Here is a 21,411-nt window from a genome sequence, read left to right on the forward strand (position 1 = left end):
ATAGGTTTGTTTGTATATAAACTGGTCCTTGGAAGATACCAAAGTGCCCTGCTAAGTAACCATTAAAGTGGTAGGATTTCATTCCTGAGGATCCATTTGGTTTTCTCATTTTCTGTGAAAAATGCTACGTTTAAACACTTGTGTGCGAAAGACTTGTGTCCAGCACTCATTGGGTGCTGGACACTATCAGCTGCCAAAGCAATGTTATAGTATCATCGATCTACTGAATGAGAGAGAATGTTTTCAAATTATATGGACTATAAGTAAGGTATATGTAAAGTATATCATCAGCTTATACAACTCGATAACAAAAACAAACATTCAATTAATGAATGGGTAGAAGACCTGAATGGACTTTTTTTCCGAAGAAGACATACAGATGGCCAAAAAACACATGAAAAAATAAACATCACTAATCGCAAGGAAAACTCAAATTTTTTAAAAAATGAGATATCAGCTCACACCTATCAGAATGGCTATCATCTAAAAGCACACACCAAAAAACAAATGTTTACAAGATGTGGATAAAAGGGAACTCTAGCACATTGCTGGTGGGGATGTAAATTGTTGCAGTCACTGTGGAAAACTATATGGAGTTTTCCAGAAAAAATAAAAATAGAATTACCAAATGGTCCAACAGTTCCACTCATGGGTATATATCCAAAGAAAACAAAAACATTAATTTGAAAAGATATTTGCACCTCAGTGTTTATAGCAGTGTTATTTACAATAGCCAAGATATGGAGGCAAACTCAGTGTCCATCAACAAATGGATGGATAAAGAAGCTGGGAGATATATATATATATATATATCTCCCATATATATATATATAATATATATATTATATATATATATAATCCATGTGTATATTCCATGCATATATCTCCCATATATATATAATATATATATATAATCCACGTGTATATTCCATGCATATATATCACAATATATACATTCCACCTATATATTCCATGCATATATATCATTATATATGTATTTATATATACATATATATATTCCAACTTGAAAAAGAATTAAAATTTGGCATTTATAACATATATACCCTGGATGATGTTATGCAAAATGAAATAAATTAAACAGAGAAAGACATATATTATATGTTATCACTTATAAGTGAAATCTAAAATATAAAACAAACTAGTGACTATAACAAAAAAGAAACAAATTCACTGATATAAAGAACAAACTAATGGTTACCAGTGGAGAAAGGAAAGGTGGGAGGAGCAAGACAGGGATAGGAGTATAGAGGTACAAGCTAGTCTGTATAAAATAAATAAGCTATAATGATATATTGCACAGCACAGGGAATATGTGTAATATTTAATAACTATAAATGGAATACAGCCTATAGAAACTTTGAATCACATTGTTGTACACCTGAATCTACTATATCAATAATACTGCAAATCAACTATACTTCAATAAAAAATAAATAAATATATATTGGAATTGCTCTTTTAATTCTATATCAAATTTTATCCTACCACTAATGTTTTCCTGTTTTTCCATAAAAAGATGCACCAGTTATATGAAATATATTCCTTCCAGCAAAGATGTGACTCAGAAATTTAGTTTTCAGAATTATTTAACCATTTTTATATGTCTGATATAACTACTGTTATCATTAGTATCACTTGCTCCTTGGAAGAACATATATGACAAACCTAGACAGCCTATTAAACAGCAGAGACATTGCTGTACCCATAAAGATTCATATATTCAAAACTATGCTTTTTCCCAGTAATCATGAATTGATGTGAGATTTGGACCATGAAGAAGGCTGAGCATCGATGAATTGATGCTTTTGAACTGTGGTGTTGGAGAAGACTCTTGAGAGTCCCTTGCACAGCAATGAGATAAAGCCAGTCAATGCTAAAGGAAATCAGTCCTGAATATTCATTGGAAGGACTGATGCTAAAGCTGAAGCTCCAATACTTTGACCACCTGATGTGCAGAACTGACTCATTGGAAAAGACCCTGATGATGGGAAAGATTGAAGGCAGAAGGAGAAAAGGACGACAGAGGTCCAGCCCCGGCTGATCCAGGGTATTTGAGGGGAGACGGCGTCAGTGACTATTTAAATATTCATCAAAGATATAAAGAGTAATAGAATGAGGATAGCTCAGTAGGAAAATTCAGTGGAGAAAAGAGGCTGAGTAGCTTGGTTTACGCGGGAGACCAATAAAACTTCAACACAAGAAGTTTGCACCACTTACGTAGGCCACAGGCATCCTTCCGTTCTCCCGAAGGAGAGGAGACACTGAGGCCTCCCCTGTCAGATCTTAGAAGCCCAGGCATAATTAGTAAGTATGGCGGTTCCGCACTCCAGATGGAGACTCAGCCAGAATTTGAGAGGGAGAGACATGGGGAGACCAGTCTTTCGAGGAACTGATCCCAATTCTTTATTTTCCAGAGTCTGTTTTTATACACTGAGATGTTATACAAAAGTCACGTGGGGACAGCAGTCCTGACTTTTATTAAAGTCAGGTGCTTCACACAAATGTATACAGAGGTCTTAGGGGTGTTACATCATCTTCTGGCCAGGGGCGCCTGCTGACAATTTATGACCCTCTCCTTGTGACAGCAGTCAGTCAACCAGAACACTTATTTCTCCAAGGGTGATTATTCTTAAAACAGACACCACCCAAATAAAGTTACATTCCTATAGGGTGAGGATGTAGTGGGTTTTAATTAAGGAAAGAATTTACTTAGCCTAAGGTCCAACGTGATTAATATCAAAGGTTAATACTTATTTCTTCTATATATTCATTAATGTGTGGAAGGGCAGGGGATGTGGAGACTTAGCAGTAAACATTGGCTCAACAAATGAAAAACCCTTCACCAATACAATTTCTAATCAGCCCACTATACTTATACTAATAGTCTTCTAACTTCTCTAAAGAACCTGTTTTTAGAAGGTTTAAAGCATCTCATGCCTCTCATTGTTGGGAGGCTGTGAGCAATCACATGTGGCCGGACAAGCCTGTCAGGCAGGCTAGAGAAACTTCAGAGGAGTTTGTAGGTTGGAACACTCCTGTCACGCCCAGGAATTATTATTAACTGGAGCTCTAAGTTAACTTCTTCTCCAAAAGAGGTGGTGGGGAACAGCCCCCAGTAAAGTCAGAGGTGTAGGTGAGAACACAAAGTAGTAAAGTAGGCAGGCTCTGGTTATGGGGGTAGATGCTCGAGGATTTCCAGGGGGACTCCTGAGGTTCGATCCCACCTTTGTGTATGTCGAGCCTCCTTCCTCATGACCTTTGCCATGGGCGGAGTGCCTCACGCTGGCTCCCCACAGTTGGATGGCATCACCAACTCAATGGACATGAGTTTGAGCAAGCTCTAGGAGTTGGTGATGGACAGAGAAGCCTGGAGTGCTGCAGTCCATGGGGTCGCAAAGAATTGGACATGATTGAGTGACTGAACTGAACTGAACTGTCATCAATAAAATTCTAATGGTATAAAAATGACATAGCTATAACTGCTTAAAAATACTTTAATAATGAGATTGTTTGCTATATAATTTATAGTAAGAAATACCTATTTGATTTTCATTCCTGCTTCTGGCACAGAGCTTTTAAAACTCTTGAAATTTTGTAGGTGAAGAGAGCCATAAAATTTTCTTTTCTTAAGTTAATGAGGTAACTTTGGGACCACACCTAAGGATGGGAACTGGTTGCCAAGAGACCCAACCTTGAGACCAGAGGTTAGTACCACACCCTGCCCTCCAGGGAAGGGAGAGGGACTGGAGGGTGAATCAGTTGCCAATGGTCAATGATTTAGCAAATTATGTCTCTGCAATGAAGTCTTCATTAAAGCCCAAAAGGACTGAATGTGATCAGCCAAGGGCATTTGTCATCTGCCTCTATAGAGACTAGTTTTTCCCTGGTGGCTCAGATGGTACCGAGTCTGGTTGCAGCACAGAAGACCCAGGTTCAATCCCTGGGTCAGGATCATTCCCTGGAGAAGGAAATGGCAACCAGCTCCAGTATTCTTGCCTGGAAAATCCCATTGGTGGAGGAGCCTGGCAAGCTACAGACCATGGGGTTACAAAGAGTTGGACACGACCGAGCCACTTCACTTTCTTTCTTTTCGTTCTTTCTGTGGAGACTGAATCCTGTGCTACTGCAGTTGTTGACCTTCAAGTTGCCCTGAATAAGTTCAGGGTGGAGAGTGAGGCACTCTGTGCTCCAAGACAACTGGTAGAACAGGTCTTTAGGTAATTAGATATTTTTAGAAACTAATTTCATGAACCCAATCCTTGCATCTACTTAAATCTGGTGTGTGCCTGTGTGCTAAATCACTGCAGTTGTGTCTGACTCTTTGCCACCCTATGGTCTTATAACTGACCACGCTCCTCAGTCCATGGGATTCTCCAGCCAAGAATAATAGAGTGGGTTGTCATTTCCTACTCCAGGGGATCTTTCTGACCTAGCAATCAAATCCATGTCTCTTATGTTTCCTGCATTAGCAGGCAGGTTCTTTACTAGTAGCACCACCTGTTTATGCCTAGAAAACACTAAATCCCTTCATGGTGTTTGATGTCAGCTCTTCATTATTGTTGCTGTCCAGTCACTCAGCTGTGTCCAACTCTGTGACCCCATGGACTGGACTACAGCCCACCAGACTTCCCTGTCCATCACCATCTCCCTGAGTGTGCTCAAACTCATGTCCATTGAGTCAGTGATGCCATCCAACCATTTCATCCTCTGCCGTCCCCTTCTCCTTCAGTCTTTCCCAGCATCAGGGTCTTTTCTCTTCAGATCAGGTAGCCAAAGTATTAGAGCATCAACTTCAGCAAGAGTCCTTCCAATGAATATTCAGGATTGATTTCCTTAAAGTTTGACTAATTCGATCTCCTTGAAATCCAAGGGACTCAGCTCCTTGTGACTAAAAGAAAACCTATTGTAAAGTAAGTGCTTGACTGCATTGCACTCCCCCTTCACCAAAATCTCATGTATTGGCCTTCCCCCACTATCTCTTTGGAGCAATTTCTTGGAACTCTCTGAGGTGCTGTCTCCCAGGCTGCAGTCTTCACTTTGCCCAAATAAAATTTAACTCACAACTCTCACTTTGTGCATCTTATTTTAGTCAACAAAAGAATGTTTCTCTGAGTTCTATGAGCTGCTCTAGCAAATTAATCAAGCCCAAGGAGGTGATTAGCAGAAATTCTGACTCACAGACAATTGGTCAGAAGTATAGGTAACAACCTAAGCTTGAAATTGGCATTTGAAGTGGGGAGGGGAAGGGCAAAGTCTTGTAGGACTGAACACTCAACCAATCTTTTGCTCTGAACCCTTAAATTGAATCTGAGACTAATCTCTGGGTAGAGAATCAGAATTAAGTTGGATTGTAGGATGCCAAGCTGGTGGATGAGAAGTGTTTGTTGGTGATGTGGGGAAGCATGCACACTCACACATACACACACATTGGAATTGGATTCAGGAACCTAAAAGAGAACATAACCAGAAACAAATGGTTTTTTGAATGACTTAAAAGTAACATGATAAAGTAATACATTCTGGGTATTTCAAGTGGGCGTGTAAGCAAGCCAGTCTGACTGCTTTCTTTGTCCCCCTTGACCCTTCTCCTAACTGCCAGTAAATCTTAACTAGTTTACATCTAATTATAACAAGAGGATTTCACATTGTTAATTCGTTGACCTCCTTCCTTTTTCAATACCACATTTGTGATGGCAATTTTCTGAAACCCAAAATAGCTATGCTTGACCTTTCTCTTCTCTTTTCTTCTGTGAGCCCATGTCTAAACAAAGTAAGTTCACAGTAAATGTTAGGGCTCTTCTCACCTGAAAAAAACCTGTATATATAACTCCATTTTAGCCTGAGGATCAGCTTTCCATTTTTAATTCTAATCCACTGCTAAAACAAAATCTTTCCTTTAAAAAAAAACCCTCATTCTTCCCCTTTTCTTCTCCTTGCTTGCCTGGAGACAGTTTGCTCCCTGAACCCCAGGCTATGACAGGCATATGGCTGACATCACCAGTCTGGTGGTTGGGGTTCAGAAAGCCCACCATCTCATATTCCCTTTTGCTCATTTGTGATACTGTGTCATACCGTTGGGGGATGTTACTTAAATCACTTTGCTAAACTATGAACAGCTACAAGTATCCTCATTTTTGAGACATTTCCTCTATTACTTACTTTACATCTGTGTGTTCAGTTTCTGTAATGCAATAATCCTGTGGGTTATCTAATTCCAAGATATGATTAACCTGTTCTGATTATATATGTCAATACTTAAAGCCATTTTTTGAGGAAATTTTTACTTTTTAAACTGTTATTGAGATGCAATTCACCTACTAAATTTAATTAAAAAATTTTAATATATTCACATATATGGGCAAGCAACTTCATAGTCAATATTAGACTATTTTCATTATCTCAGAAAGAAATCTTGAAGTTATCAACCCCTTGACGTGATGTGAAAGTGTTAAGTCACTCAGTTGTATCCACCTCTTTATGACCGCATGGAATATAGCCAACCAGACTCCTCTGTCCATGGAATTCTCCAGGCAAGAATGCTAAAATGGGTAGCCATTCCCTTCTCCAGGGGATTTTCCTGACGCAGGGATCCAACCAGGAATCACACCTGACCCAAGAATCGAACTCTGATGTCCTGCATTGCAGATGGATTCTTTGCTATCTGAACCACCAGGGAAGCCCCATAGACCTTCAGATAGCCCCTACTCCCTAGCAACCAGGAACCTACTTTCTTAAGGACCAAGGTTATGTGAGGTATTAACACTTAGATATTAACACCAATATTTTGGCCACTTGATGCAAAAAACTGATTCACTGGAAAAGACCCTGATGCTGGGAAAGATTAAAGGCAGGAGGAGAAGGGGATAACAGAGGATGAGATGGTTGGATGGTATCACTGACCCAGACATGAGTTTGAGTAAACTTCAGGAGTTGGTGATGGACAGGGAAGCCTGGTGTGCTGCAGCCCATGGGATCACAGAGTCAGACATGACTGAGTGACTGAACTGAACTGAATGTTAAGGGCACACAGTAATGGGTATACAGAAAATCTCTTCAGTATCTTTGCCACTTTTATGTAAATCTAAAATTATTCTAAAACAAAAATAATTTAAAAGTACTTCAAATACATATGGTACAAAACAATACAATTGTCTTGTTAAATTAACACATATATTGTTCTTGCACTATCCAACCTGTTCTAAGTGTTTACATATGTTAACTTACTGTATCTTCACAAACATTAAGTAAGTTGCTATTCTCCTACAGATGAAACAGATCCAGGGAGTAAGTGAATTCCCCAAGGTGCTCACCCCAAGAAGAACATCAGGGCTTTGTATCCTGGCTACTGACTCCACAGTCCATCTTTTAACCACTGCACTTTTCTTCTGACTATGATAAATAAGATTTCAGCAAGTCAATATGGTTGTGGTGGTGAAGTCACTTAAGTCGTGTCCTACTCTTGCAACCACGTGGACTGTAGCCTGCCAGGTTCCTCTGTCCATGGGATTTCCTAGTCAGGAATACTGGAGTGGGTTGCCATTTTCTTCTCCAGTGGATCTTCCTGACCCAGGGATCAAACTCACATCTCTTGTCCCTCCTGTATTGCAGGCAGATACTTTACTACTGAGCCACAGGGAAGCCAATCAGTATAAGGAGGAACAGAAAATGCTGAGATGTGAGATTAAAAATCTGAACTGCTCTTCCCAAACATGAGTTTTAAAGAATTACAAATATTAGTTCAGAAGTGATTTTTCTCACTTAAATATCACATGCAATTAGAAATGTCTGCATGTGTATGAAAGTAGGTCAAGTCAGGCCTATGTGCTCACTGATTTCAGCTAGGAAAGGTGGATAAAGTACAAAACTCAGGAGTATGTCTTAAAGGGCTCCAATCCTGGTTCCAACAAAAACTATGCCCTGCTGACAATTTACTTGACATCTCTATTTCTCAGTACCTGGGTGGGCAGATCATGGCATCTATATTGCAAATCCTTGCAAAACTGCACGGTACATAGTAAATGAGTGATCAGTGCTATGAAAACAAAGAGTGAGGAAGGGCAGACAGCAGGTTGTCTCAGGACAGACAGCTGTTTCTTTCAGGAAAGTTGAGAGTACCCCTATGCATGAGGGATACATGAAAGGAGACCGGACTTAAGCAAGGAAGTGAGTCATGGAGCCTTCTTGAGAAAGAGTATTTTAGGCAGAAAGAAGATGCTCCAGTGCCAAAGAATTGAAGGTTTCAAATTGTGGTGCTGGAGAGGAACCCTGATAGTCCCTGGACAGCAAGGAGATCAAACCAGTCAGTTCTAAAGGAAATCAACCCTGAATATTAATTGCAAGGACTGATGCTGAAGCTGAAGCTCCAATACTTTTGCCACCTGATCCAAAGAGACAACTCACTGGAAAACCCCCCAGTGCTGGGAAAGATTGAAGGCAGAGGATGAGATGATTAGATAGCATCACCAACTCAATGGACATGAATTTGAGCAAAGTCTGGGAGATAGTGAAGGACAGAGGAGCCTGGCATGCTGCAGTCTGTGGGGTCACAAGAGTCAGACATGACTTAGCAAATGAATGACAAGATGGTCCAGGCAAGAGTAACCTTGGAATGGAGAGCTTGGAAATTTGCAGGCAAGGAGCAGACTGGTGAGGTGAAGAGTAAGTATATAGAGGCCCAAACTGATTTGCAAACCTAAACCACTCTGAGGGTTGCTTGAAGATTTCTCTAACATTGCCCGAGGCACTCTACTACCCACAGAAATTGCCTCTATCTTGAAATCTCAAACCATTGTTTGGATATACCACATTTAAATATACTGAGTTGGTATATATGAGTATCCATCTCTCACCTGTACCTGGAATGTAAATTGCCTCATGCCATTATCATGTAGAGTGTGTGTATGTGTTTGCTTGTGTGTGTGCACAAATGTGCTTGTTTCATGTTTAATACTCTAAAGCATCTAGAAAATTATCAAGATTATTTTTTTTTTTTTTGATTAGTAAATTCTAACAAACAAAACACATTACATTAGAGAAAGCATTGTGGCTTTGGTTATATTTCTCTTCTCATGCATCTGTAAACTTCATATGTACTCACTGGAACTAAAATTATCTTAAATTTGCCATATATCTTACAGGCTTGAACAGAATTGTACAGGAATCATCGGGTATTTTGATCCAGTTTACAGTCATGAGAGCCAGTCAAAAGTTATTTTAATTTCATTTGACAACGGGCTCAACATTCACTTTGAGAAGGTAAATGGCTTTCCAAAGGTTATACAGTTAATAGGTGGTAGAAACTTGAGTTGAACCAATGTTGCTGGGCCTCTGTTTATTTTTCCCTAAGTTTACCATAGGCCAAAATGAATTTACAATATTGCAGAGTAAGGTTAAGCCTATAAAGTATAGGTTAAGCCTATACCCAAAGAAATACTACTGAATTCGTGAGAAAAAAAAAGAAATGAGAGAGAACCACAATTCTATTAGTTAAATTGCTGTCATGTCCCTGATAAATAAATGTTCTTGGAGCTGTACGTGCCTGTCAGTAAGGAAGATTACTTTTAAAATGCTGTATTTGTAAATTATTATCACAAAATGAAATGATAATTTTCAGAGGAACTAAATTCCTAACAGCAGAAGTTGCTCTTTGGAAAAATATAAGATTCACTCTGATACCTTGCCCACATTAATCAGAATTCCAATGTGACCATTTTCAAAACATAGTATTAAAAACTAAATTCTTCAATTATTTTCAGGGAGAAAATTCAAGAAGGGCACAAGGTGGAGGAATGGATGGGAATTCAACAAGTATTCTTGGCTCTTCTACAAAACTAGAAAATAAATGCTTGGCAAATCATGCATTATACAGATATGGCAAATTCTCACTTGTACAATTACTCATTTACATTTCTCTTCCTTTCTGGGATCTGTAGCAAACTTTGAATCCAAGCTTGGATTCTCTTAGCCTTTCAGAATTCTACTTAGAGACTTCCTTGATTTCATCAAGTGAATAAATAGAGAGGAAAAGTAAAACATGGTAAATACCACCAAAGAATTACACGGCAGGCTAATCTGTTGTCAAATGCCCATATAAAGACTTCCAAAAAAAAAAATGAAAGCATTTGCCTTCTCCTTGCCCTTACTTACTTTCACTAGCCTGATTATTGTGCTATTTACAGCATAGAATCACAGCCTACAAGTGCTGCTCATTCTTTGATTCCTGACTTTTCTATCTGAGTTGCAAACTGGGAACACAAGACTTCAGTTTTGTACAAACAGTTGCCGTAAAGCCATTCAAAAGATGGCATGCAATAAAATTTGCACATGCTATATGTATTTTAACAACCTATCTCATGTAGAGCAAGTTGAAAATATAATCAAAGGCAAAATTACATTGCTGAATTTTTAAACAATTAAATTAAATACCATACAATGTATATAAAAGTACTAGGCATATTCCATCTAATTATAACATTTAGGCATGGGCTATATGGCTTTATCTTATAGAAATTCACAGAAGAAATCCAGAAAATAGCTAAGCCCTTGCAAAATAAGATGTTTTCAATTACAAAATTAAAATATAATTTGTGCTTTTAGAGCAAATAACACTCTGTGGTAAAACGCATCAACATCATAATTCAAGAGCCTTGGCCAGTTCATTACACTCGACTCACAAAACCAAAATTATGAGAGCCCTTCTTTAGATGTAGTGCTATTTTTCATTTTATATGTGTGTGCATGTTTCAATATATTCCACATATTTGAAAACGCTTAAATTTCTTATCTGGTTTTATTCTTGAAAAGATTCCAAACAAATATTCTTATACTTTAAAAATAGAACAAAATCATAGGAAATCTAGGAATTTAAAGATTTTTTACAAATGTAAGTTCATAAGTTCATATTATATAATCAAGATACTGTAATTTACGACCAAAATTTTTTAAAGTAGTACTATTCTGCTAACTTTAAGTGAAAAGAGATTCTGCCATACCTATTTATCAACATATAATGTTGTTGTTCAGCTGCTAAGACATGTCCTACTTTTTGTAACACAATGGACTGCAGCACCCCAGGCTTCCCTGTTCTTCACTATCTCCCAGAGTTTGTTCAAACTCATGTTCATTGTGTCAGTGATGACATCCAACTATCTCATCCTCTGTCTCCCTCCTTTCTCCACATCCCCTCAATCTTTCCCAGCATCAGGGTCTGTTCCAATGAGTCAGTTCTTCACATCAGGTGACCAAAGGATTGGTGCTTCAACTTCAGCATCAGTCCTTCTAATGAATACTCAGGGTTGATTTTCTTTAGGATTGACTGGTTAGATCTCATGGCTGTCCAAGGGACTCTCAGGAGGGAGGAGGGTTCAGGATGGGGAACACATGTATACCTGTGGCAGATTCATTTTGATACATGGCAAAACCAATACAATATTGTAAAGTTAAAAAATAAAATTTAAAAAAAAAAAAAAAAAAGAATCTCCTCCAGCACCACAGTTCAAAAGCATCAGTTGTTTGGTGCTCACCTTCTTTTTGGTCCAACTCTCACATCCATACATGACTACTAAGAAAACCATAGCTTAGACCATATGGACTTTTGTTGGCAAAGTGATGTCTCCGCCTTTTAATATACTGTCTAGGTTTGTCATAGCTTTACTTCCAAGGAGCAAGCATCTTTTAACTTTAAAGTGTCAGTCATCATTCACAATGATTTTGGGAATAGAATAACACAACATATAATGTGTGTGTGCTAAATCACTTCAGTCATGTCCGACTCTTCGAGACCCTAAGAACTGTAGCCCACCAGGTTCCTTTGTGCATGGGATTCTCCAGACAAGAATACTGGAGTCGATTGTTGTGCCCTCCTCCAGGGGATCTTCCTGACCGAAGGATCAAACCCATGTTTCTTACGTCTCCAGCACTGGCAGATGGGTTTTTTACCACAAGCTCCGGCTGGGAAGTCCATACTAAATTGGTGAGTAATTTTTCCTCTGCTGAGAGGAAAATTATAACATCATTCTAGATGAAAAACAAACTTCTAAAAAGTCACCTAAGATCTAATGATAGATAATAATGGGTTTTCTAATGATAGATGTTAATGGATTTTCTAACCTACTTTCTACAAACCATTATGTCTCAATGATGCTGAGATTCTCCATATCAAAGATACATGGGAGAAAACTTCTCTGAGTTTGTTCATAGATATTCCTGTCAGTCTTTTCTTTGACAATCTCCTTCAACCCCATATATGGTGTTTAAAATACAGTATTTTACAAAAAGCTTTAAAAGTTGCTCCCAGTGATCATTTTCATACATGTAACAAAACTGATTACTTTTCCACCTAAACAAAATATGCAAGAGAAAGGAAAGAGCGTAACTGAAATAATGTCAAACCTAAAAATTTGGGGAGGAATAAATAAGACATTGCTGCAAGATGCAGGTAAACACTAAATAAAATTACAGTTGCTTTTAATATCCTGACTAATTTTACAAGCAAAATTGGAAGTCAAATTGTTAAACAGCAAGACTAAATTTGATACCTTTCACTGTCATATTTTATTTGTACATATCAAGAGAAGTGAGTTCAATCCCTGGGTTAGAAAGATCCCTGGAGTAGGAAATGGCAACTTGTTCCGGTATTATTGCCTGGAACTTTCTATGGACAGAGGAGCCTGACAGGCTACTATCCATAGGGTCGCAAAGAGTCAGGGATGACTGAGGGACTGTGTACCCATACAGAAACAGAATGAGTCTATTTAGGTGATGTAGGTATTAATCAAAAATGGAATCTTCAGGCATCTTTATTATGTAAACATACCACCAAGGCTACTCACCATTATCCATTATAAGTTAGGCTTTTCTTTTTTGATAGTATTATCCCCAAAGTTTTATTTAACTAAAAACTTCTAACTTTATAAACTTTTCTCTCTCTTCCAAGCCTTGTCATCTACAAAACTACAAATCATCTTCACCATGATTTCTCTCTTCTACAAACTCTGATATGCATTTTCTCTGCATAGGGATAGTCAACTCCCTGCAAAATTCATTTTCATTTATATATAAATAGTTTTCATTTTGGGACTTTGCAGTTGGTGCTAGTGATAAAGAACCTGCCTACCAATGCTGGAAACATAAGGGACCCAGGCTCCATCCCTGGGTCAGGAAGATCCCCTGGAGGAGGGCATGGCAATCCATTCGAGTATTCTTGCTTGGAGAATCCCATGGACAGAGGAGCCTGGTGGGTTACAGTCCATAGATTCACAAAGAATCTGACACGACTAAAGCTACTTAGCACAACACAGCACAGTTTCCATTTTACAAATTAAGAGTGTTAGGTGATACCTTTCATATTTCATTGCCTCTCATGTACCTTCCACAGTTCTGTGAACACAATGGAAGCCTATAAACTTACCTTGACTAACTCACAGATACACAAACATATCATTATAAGTCCACATCAAGAAGCTTTGCATGTAATACATGACTCCCCTAGAACATATGACATGAGCTTAGCCCTCTAAACCTCACTGCTATTTCAATTACCATTAAATAGTTCATTTATAATCATTAATGACCATACTTACTCATTATGACAGGGATCCAATACAGAAATACATTTTCACTTAGAAGAAAACTTAAAAATCTTATCGCCACCTTTAATTTTTAATCAGGAAAGAAATCCCATTGGGGCAATAAAGAGCGCTACACCAATTATGTATTGCATTCTTGTTCCTGGTGTGGAGGGCAAGAGCCATATACACTTATAAAACAGTATGAAAAACACAAATACATTCAAGCCTGAAGCAGCAATAATAATTCAGAATAAAATTAGATGAATGCAATGAGAAGATATAAGCCTCTGGAAAACAATAAACTAAAAGTGAAATCTATTATAAATTATTCCCAACAAACACTGGTTGAATGCATACTTTCTTATTAGAAGTTGAGAATTTCTGCTGTCTGGCAATTAGAAAGAGGAAAGGGTGAAATAATTGGTTCCCTGACCAGGCCTATTATTCCCAGTGAACAAGCATCTATTACAAATCAAGCTAACCTCACAATTTTACCGGAGAGCTTTCTCAGTAGAAAAGTGAAAACAGTTGGGTCACTACATTGAGAAATCACAGAAATGTTGTCAAACCACAAATACCCTTACTTGGCTGAGGGGAAAAAAGAGCCTGAATGCAATCACTAAAGCTTAAATATACAGTTACCATATACATGAATCTAAGCAATCAGAAAAGGAAATTCTATCATTTGAAATGAAATGTAAGAAAAACAATGAAAATATTGCCTAGATTGGATATTTTGGTATATAGAATGAATTGAAAGGATGTTTAGATATTACATAAGCCTATCTTCAATACACTTTAGGAATTCTTACTTGACTAGTGGTTATCTAGTTTTTCTTTATTTGCAAAAATGGGATCATTTCTGCAAATCAGATAACTTTATTTTGCCACATGTGATATGAGACTGTGAGTCATAATGAGTATTTATTGAATAGCTAGCTTATAAAGCATATTAAACTACTAAACTGGCAATTTTTCATATATTCTAGCTTAATTTTAGTAGTTCTATTAGCTAGATGATGCTCCATAAGATACTGTTGGTGAAACACTCTTTTTTAATTTTTTCTAATCTGTACAGCAAGATACTTTGGTAAAATAAAATAGATTCTTATGGTAATACCAAATTGCTCTATAATTTCTAATATCTCACTTCTAATCTCTATTTGCCTGTCTAGTTTAAACTATAAACAAATATTGGACCAGAAATAATCCATAGTCTTCTTAGATAAGCTATCTACAGTTGACCACAACATTGATAGTAAGTTGTGCAGAGACTGTTGACTAAATACCTGTAGCATGAATTCAGGGATGATGAAAACACTCATACAAAATGTTCCTTTTTATTAAAAAGGATAAATGAAATGTGTCAACTTACATCATCACTAGTTTCAAAACATATTATTAAACACATTAAGCTATTCCATATTTTTGACATCACAGTTCACAGAAGTGCTTTTGGATGAAAACTTATGGTTGTGTCTTATGTAATATAAGGCATAATAATTACCTTTGAATTAATGTATTTTTTTCATGTGTGCTCAGAGGACAGTATGTTTCAAAATGGACATTTATATATCTTCTTTCCCTACTTTTATATTTGTTTCCCTACTTTCCCTACTTTTATAATTGTCAACAAAGAAAACGGAAAACTTACAGTTTAACCCCCAAAAACATCTACTTTTGTTTCATTGACTACACTAAAGCATTTGACTACAAATTATGGAAAATTCTTAAAGACATGGTAATACCAGACTACCTTACCTGCCTCCTGAGAAACCTGTATGCAGTTCAGGAGGCAACAGTTAGAACTGGACATGGAACAACAGACTGGTTTCAAATTGGGAAAGGAATATGTCAAGGCTGCATACTGTCACCTTGCTTATTTAACTTATATGCAGATTACATCATGTGAAATGCCAGACTGGATGAAGCACAAGCTAGAATCAAGATTGCTGGGAGAAATATCAATAACCTTAAATATGCAGATGATACCACTCTAATGGCAGAAAGTGAAGAGGAGCTAAAGAGCTTCATGATGAGCATGAAAGAGGAGCATGAAAAAGCTGACTTTAAACTCAACATTCAAAAAATAAAGATCATAGCATCTGGTCACATCAATTCATGGCTAATAGATGGGGAAAAAGTGGACACAGTGACAGACTTTATTTTCTTGGGCTCCAAAATCACTGCAGATGGTGACTGCATCCATGAAATTCAAAGACACTTGCTCCTTGGAAGGAAAGCTGTGACAAACCTAAACAGAGTATTAAAAAGCAGAGACATCACTTTGCCAACAAAGATCTTTATAGCCAAAGCTATGATTTTTCCAGTAATCATGTATGGATGTGAACACTGTACCATAAAGAAGGCTTAGAACCAAAGAACTAATGCTTTCAAATTGTGGTGCTGTGGAGTTTCTTGGACTGCATGATCAAACCAGTCAATCCTAAAGGAAATCAGTCCTGAATATTCATTGGAAGGACTGATGCTGAAGCTGAGGCTCGAATGCTTAGGCCATCTAATGCAAAGGGCCAACTCATTGGAAAAGATCCTGATGCTGGAAAAGACTGAAGGCAAAAGGAGAAGGGGGTGACAGAGGATGAGATAGTTAGATAGCATCACTATCTATGTGATGAGACAGCATCACTGTCTCAATGTACATGAATTTGAGCAAGCTCTGGGAGATTGTGGAGGACAGAGAAGCCTGGTGTGCTACAGCCCACGAGGTCATAAAGAGAAAGACACGACTTGACAACTGAAGAACAACAACACATCATTATTTGTTGTAAGATATTGACAGACAACATTTACCAATTAAATGAAGTTTAATTCCGTTACTAGTTGGCTATTTTTTTTAATATTAATTCATGAAATGTCTTTTTTGTATCAATAGCATTGACCATTTGATTTTGTTTCTTTAGTCTAATAATGTTATTATCAACTAACATTTAGCATACTTGCAAGGGTAAAATAAGCCGTAATACTCATAATGTTTTGTTGTAGAAGTGCTTTATTTGGTTTGCTCAAATTTTATTGAAAATGTTTTATATATGAGGAAAAATGATGTTACCTCATAGTATTTATTTTTATTGAATTTTAGTTCAATTGAATTGAATTGAACTTTAATTAATTTTAATTTAATTGAATTTTTAAATTTTTGACATAACTAGCTTAGGGACTGAATTAGACTTATTGCTTTTCCTAATTTCCAGAAGAGTTTTTATGATACAATGATAAATATATTTTTAAAGTTTCAGTTAAATGGCAATCCACTCCAGTACCCTTACCTGGAAAATCCCATGGATGGGGGAGCTTGGTAGGCCTACAGTTCATGGGGTCGCAAAGAGTTGGACACAACTGATTGACTTCACTTATGTCTTAAAAGTGATGAGACTGAGTAGCAATCAAATTTACATAAGGTTTAGTGATCTAATCATTTTTAGTCTTTAATCTGGATAATATGAGTAATTTTTAATTATAGTATTCCATAAAATTTTCCATTTTCCTAATTCAGTTTTTTGGATATAGCTCTTCATAGCATTAACTTAACCATCAATATGTTTATGTATGCACATGGGTATCTGTATTTGTTTCAGTCTTGATTGAATTTTATTCAGATCTTTTATCTCTCCTTTTTTATATGAATTCTACTTTTTTATATTTAAATAAATATTGGTTTTTTGCCAGTCCCCATGTATTCAGTTTTTTTCTTTTTCATAGATATCCATTTTTTCAACTATTCTCCTATAGTCTTTTTACTTTTATGTATAACACTTTACAATTATATTAAAAATACATATATGAAGATTCCAATATCTAGAACTCCTGAGGGTTTGTTTGTATTACTTTAAAAAAATTATTTTTGCTTAATTTGTTTCTCTTTCTCAATATACTTTTTTTTTTTTTTTTACTGTATGTTTACTTATTATATAAAATGAAAGTTTAAAAGAGTTCTAGTTCTAGGAGGATTCAATAGACATATATGTTTCTATTCTTCCAAACATAGTTAAAAACTCTGGACATTATATAGAAAGCTGAGTACTGAAGCATAGCTGCTTTTTAACTGTGGTGTTGGAGAAGACTCTTGAGAGTCCCTTGGACTGCAAGGAGATCAAACCAATCAGTCCTAAAGGAAATCAACACTGAATATTTATTGGAAGGACTGATGCTGAAACTAAAACTCCAATCCTTTGGCCACCTGATAAGAAGAACTGACTCGTTGGAAAAAAACCCAATGCTGGGAAAGATTGGAGGTGGGAGGAGAAAGGGAAAACAGAGGATGAGATAGTTGGATGGAATCACCAGCTTGATGGAAATAAGTGAAGGACATGGGATCACAAAGAGTCAAACATGGCTGAGCTACTGAATAACAATAACAATAAAATCCATGTTACTCTGGTGTTCATTTGAACGATTTTGAAAACTTATAGTATGCATTTGCCACCATAGTCAAAACACTGAAAATTTTAAACATTTACAAAGTTTCCCATCCTTTCATCCCATAAAATAAGATTTTCCCTCTATCCTAACATTCTTGCCCTTTTTAAATGTCATATAATTGAATTTTATAATCACAATTAAATAAAAGGTAGTTTAAAAAAAAAAACCTGTCAAAGTTAGAAGAGAATTCCCTCTTTCAAAATTTCAAATCAATTAATAAATTATTTCTAAATTATCAAGTTAAACACCATAATTTCAAATGATAGAACCATTCACAAGAGTACTTTTAATTTTTTCAAACTTTTAAAAAGTTTTGGAAAACAGAATTTAATAATGATTAAACTAAATATTATAAAATAGTTTTTTGGGTCATCTGTTGGTGAAATCCCTTTTTATTTGATTGAAATATAAAGTACAATATTGTGTTAGTTTCAGGTGTACAACACAATAATTTGACATTTGTATGCATTATAAAATGGTCAACATGAGAAGTCTAATAACTGTCTGCTCCCATATGAAGTTATATATTATTATATATTATCGTCCATATTCCTTATGCTGTCTGCTTTATCTCCATGACTTACTTATTTTATAGTTGGAGGTTTGTACTACTTGATTCCATTCACCTATTTCACACACTCTTTCCTCTCCTCTGGCAAACTTCCATTTGTTGTCTGTATTTATGAGTCTACTTTCATTTTGTTTGTTTTGTTCGTTTGAGATCATACGGTGTTTATCTTTCTCTGTCCCAGTTATTTCCCTTAGCATAATATCCACTAGATCATCTGTGTTGCTAGAGATGGCAAGATTCCATCCTTAGCTTGAAGGTGAAAGGGAAGTCGCTCAGTCGCGTCTGACCCTTTGTGACCCCGTGGGCTGCAGCCCACCAGGCTCCTCTGTCCACTGGATTCTCCAGGCAGAATGGGTTGCCATTTTCTTCTCCAGGGGATCTTGCCGATCCAGGGATCGAACCCAGGTTTCCCTCATTGCGGGCAGACGCTTTAACCTCTGAGCCAGCCACCAGGGAAGCCGTTAGCTTGAGGTAAGCCAAACGATTTGAAACAGATAACACCGCCTTACTGCCCCCTAGTGTTGGAAGTCTTCACAAACGAAGTGAAGAAAACCGGGTGGCTGTTCTTACCTTTGTCATATATTCTGGCTTCCTGCTTCCTTACTTTACATCTGAGATGACAAGCATAAAATCTCACAACATAAATCTCAAGGCATGTGATGTATAATTTATAAATCACTGGTAGAATGCCTAAGTCATGTGGAAATGCGCTCTGCTAATTAAAGTTTATTTCCCCAGTGAAGAAATCGTTATCACAGGGAGCAAGGATAAAAAATACCACTCTCTTTAAAGAATGGTTTATCTTGTTAAAGAAATCCAAAACATGGGTCTAGAGCCATAGACATTTCATAGCTTAAGAAGGAAGCGTCACTAACATCACATCAGTCATCAGTAACATTCTGGGCCACCTGGATCTATATATTATCTCTGTTTGTTTGGATCAGCCAAAAACCAGACACCAAAATCAGGTTAAATGTACGAGAAACTTATCAGAGAAATTTAGAAAGTAATTGGAACAGTGCCTGACATGAGTTATATAATTATTGGCTATAGTAAAATAAACCATTGATGAATATTTAAGTTGCTTCCAAATTTTCTTTATCATAGAGCTGTTAGTAAAGAAAATTGCATGTGGCCCAGTTAAATTAGGACTTCAGACAAAGAAGAATGTTTTATATAACTATATCCTCAGTAATAAATTTTTTTCTAAAATCACCAGAACTCGAAAATATGTTAAGGAGATATTTCTGATTTGAATAAATGATAGTAAGTACAGAAACAGCATTCTTTTAACATTAAGAATAAAGTTTGATTTTATTTTCATTTTTCCTAATTTTTTTTCTAACCACCCAGTGTGGCATACAGGATCCTAGTTCCCTGACCAGAGATCAAACCTTGCATTAGGAGTACAGAGTCTTGACCACTGGACCACTGGGGAAGTCCCAAGTTTGATTTTAAAGCAAAGTCAAATATAAAATTTTTGTAGCTATTGCTCTCTACATAGTCTCATGTATCTATTCATGTATATCAAATTAAAATGCTGAAATAATGTAATATTTTAATGTCAGTAATATAAAATTTAAAAGTAATATAAAATTTAAAAGATATGAAAATTCAGAGTAATCTGTTATCATTTCAATAACTTGCAATAAAATGTTTTAAAAGGGCTGAAACATTGATAAATGCCTATAATTTAACATGATAATTTGCCTATAGTTTCTCAAACCTTTCATTTTATATTGAAAATCAAAGTGCTATCAGACTAGATTCTGATATCATTTTAAATTGTTTCTAACTTTAGCTTTGAATCTTGAAAGAAATTTGTCTCAATGCACAAGGAAAGCTAATTAGACATATTGAGAGGTGAGAACCTTCACAAATGCTTCTCTTTTGAAAACCCAGAACTATGGTTAGGAAGACCATAGGGATTTCTTTCAAAATTTATGTGATAATTAGTCTGCATAGTGTTGAAAATGAAAGACACAAAAAAGGTTGAAGTTTCATCTTTTCTAGAGCCTAAACCAGTGATACTAAGGCACACAGTCTAAACACTCGGTTTTCATCTGTTTGGCTGGTTGCACATTGAGTACTTAAAACTTTAATCTTGATACTACAAAGCCAAGCATTTCTCTTGACTTCTGACCATCAAACTCAATGCAATAAATATTTTCACTGAGTCTCCAAAACTGAAGTTCAGTAAACACATACATGGTCCATAAAATCAGTAAAAATTGTATGTATCTCTTGTGTATGTATTGGAGAAGGAAATGGTAACCCACTCCAGTATTCTTGCATGGGAAATCCCATGGACAGAGAAGCCTGGAGGGCTATATAGACCATGGGATCACAAAAGAGTCAGACGTGGCTGAGAGACTAAATAATAGCAACAACTTGTATATATAGCAATTATGGAGTCATGTGCCACATGCCCATGATATTAAATTTTTTTCTTGATATGTAAAAATCACAGTGAATTTTCTTGAAAGCCTAATGCATGTCCCTCCATTAGGTGTATTTAATTGAAATCTGCAAGAACAATGTCTGGGTTTAGTTCATCATTGTGACTCTAAGATTCATATACTATATCTTATGAGAATTGAAGATAAACTCCAATGAATTTAGGATTGTAAATTCATATATATTTATTCCATGACTCCAATCACTCAATGTTTATATTTGAATATGTGGCTTAAAGTGTATTAAAGGTATGATTTTATTAGTATGAATATATAATATATATATAAATCAGATCAGATCAGGTCAGTCACTCAGTCGTGTCCAACTCTTTGCGACCCCATGAATGGCAGCACG

This window comes from Bos indicus, chromosome 20 (genome assembly GCF_029378745.1).
Source record: "Bos indicus isolate NIAB-ARS_2022 breed Sahiwal x Tharparkar chromosome 20, NIAB-ARS_B.indTharparkar_mat_pri_1.0, whole genome shotgun sequence".
Taxonomy (NCBI): domain Eukaryota; kingdom Metazoa; phylum Chordata; class Mammalia; order Artiodactyla; family Bovidae; genus Bos; species Bos indicus.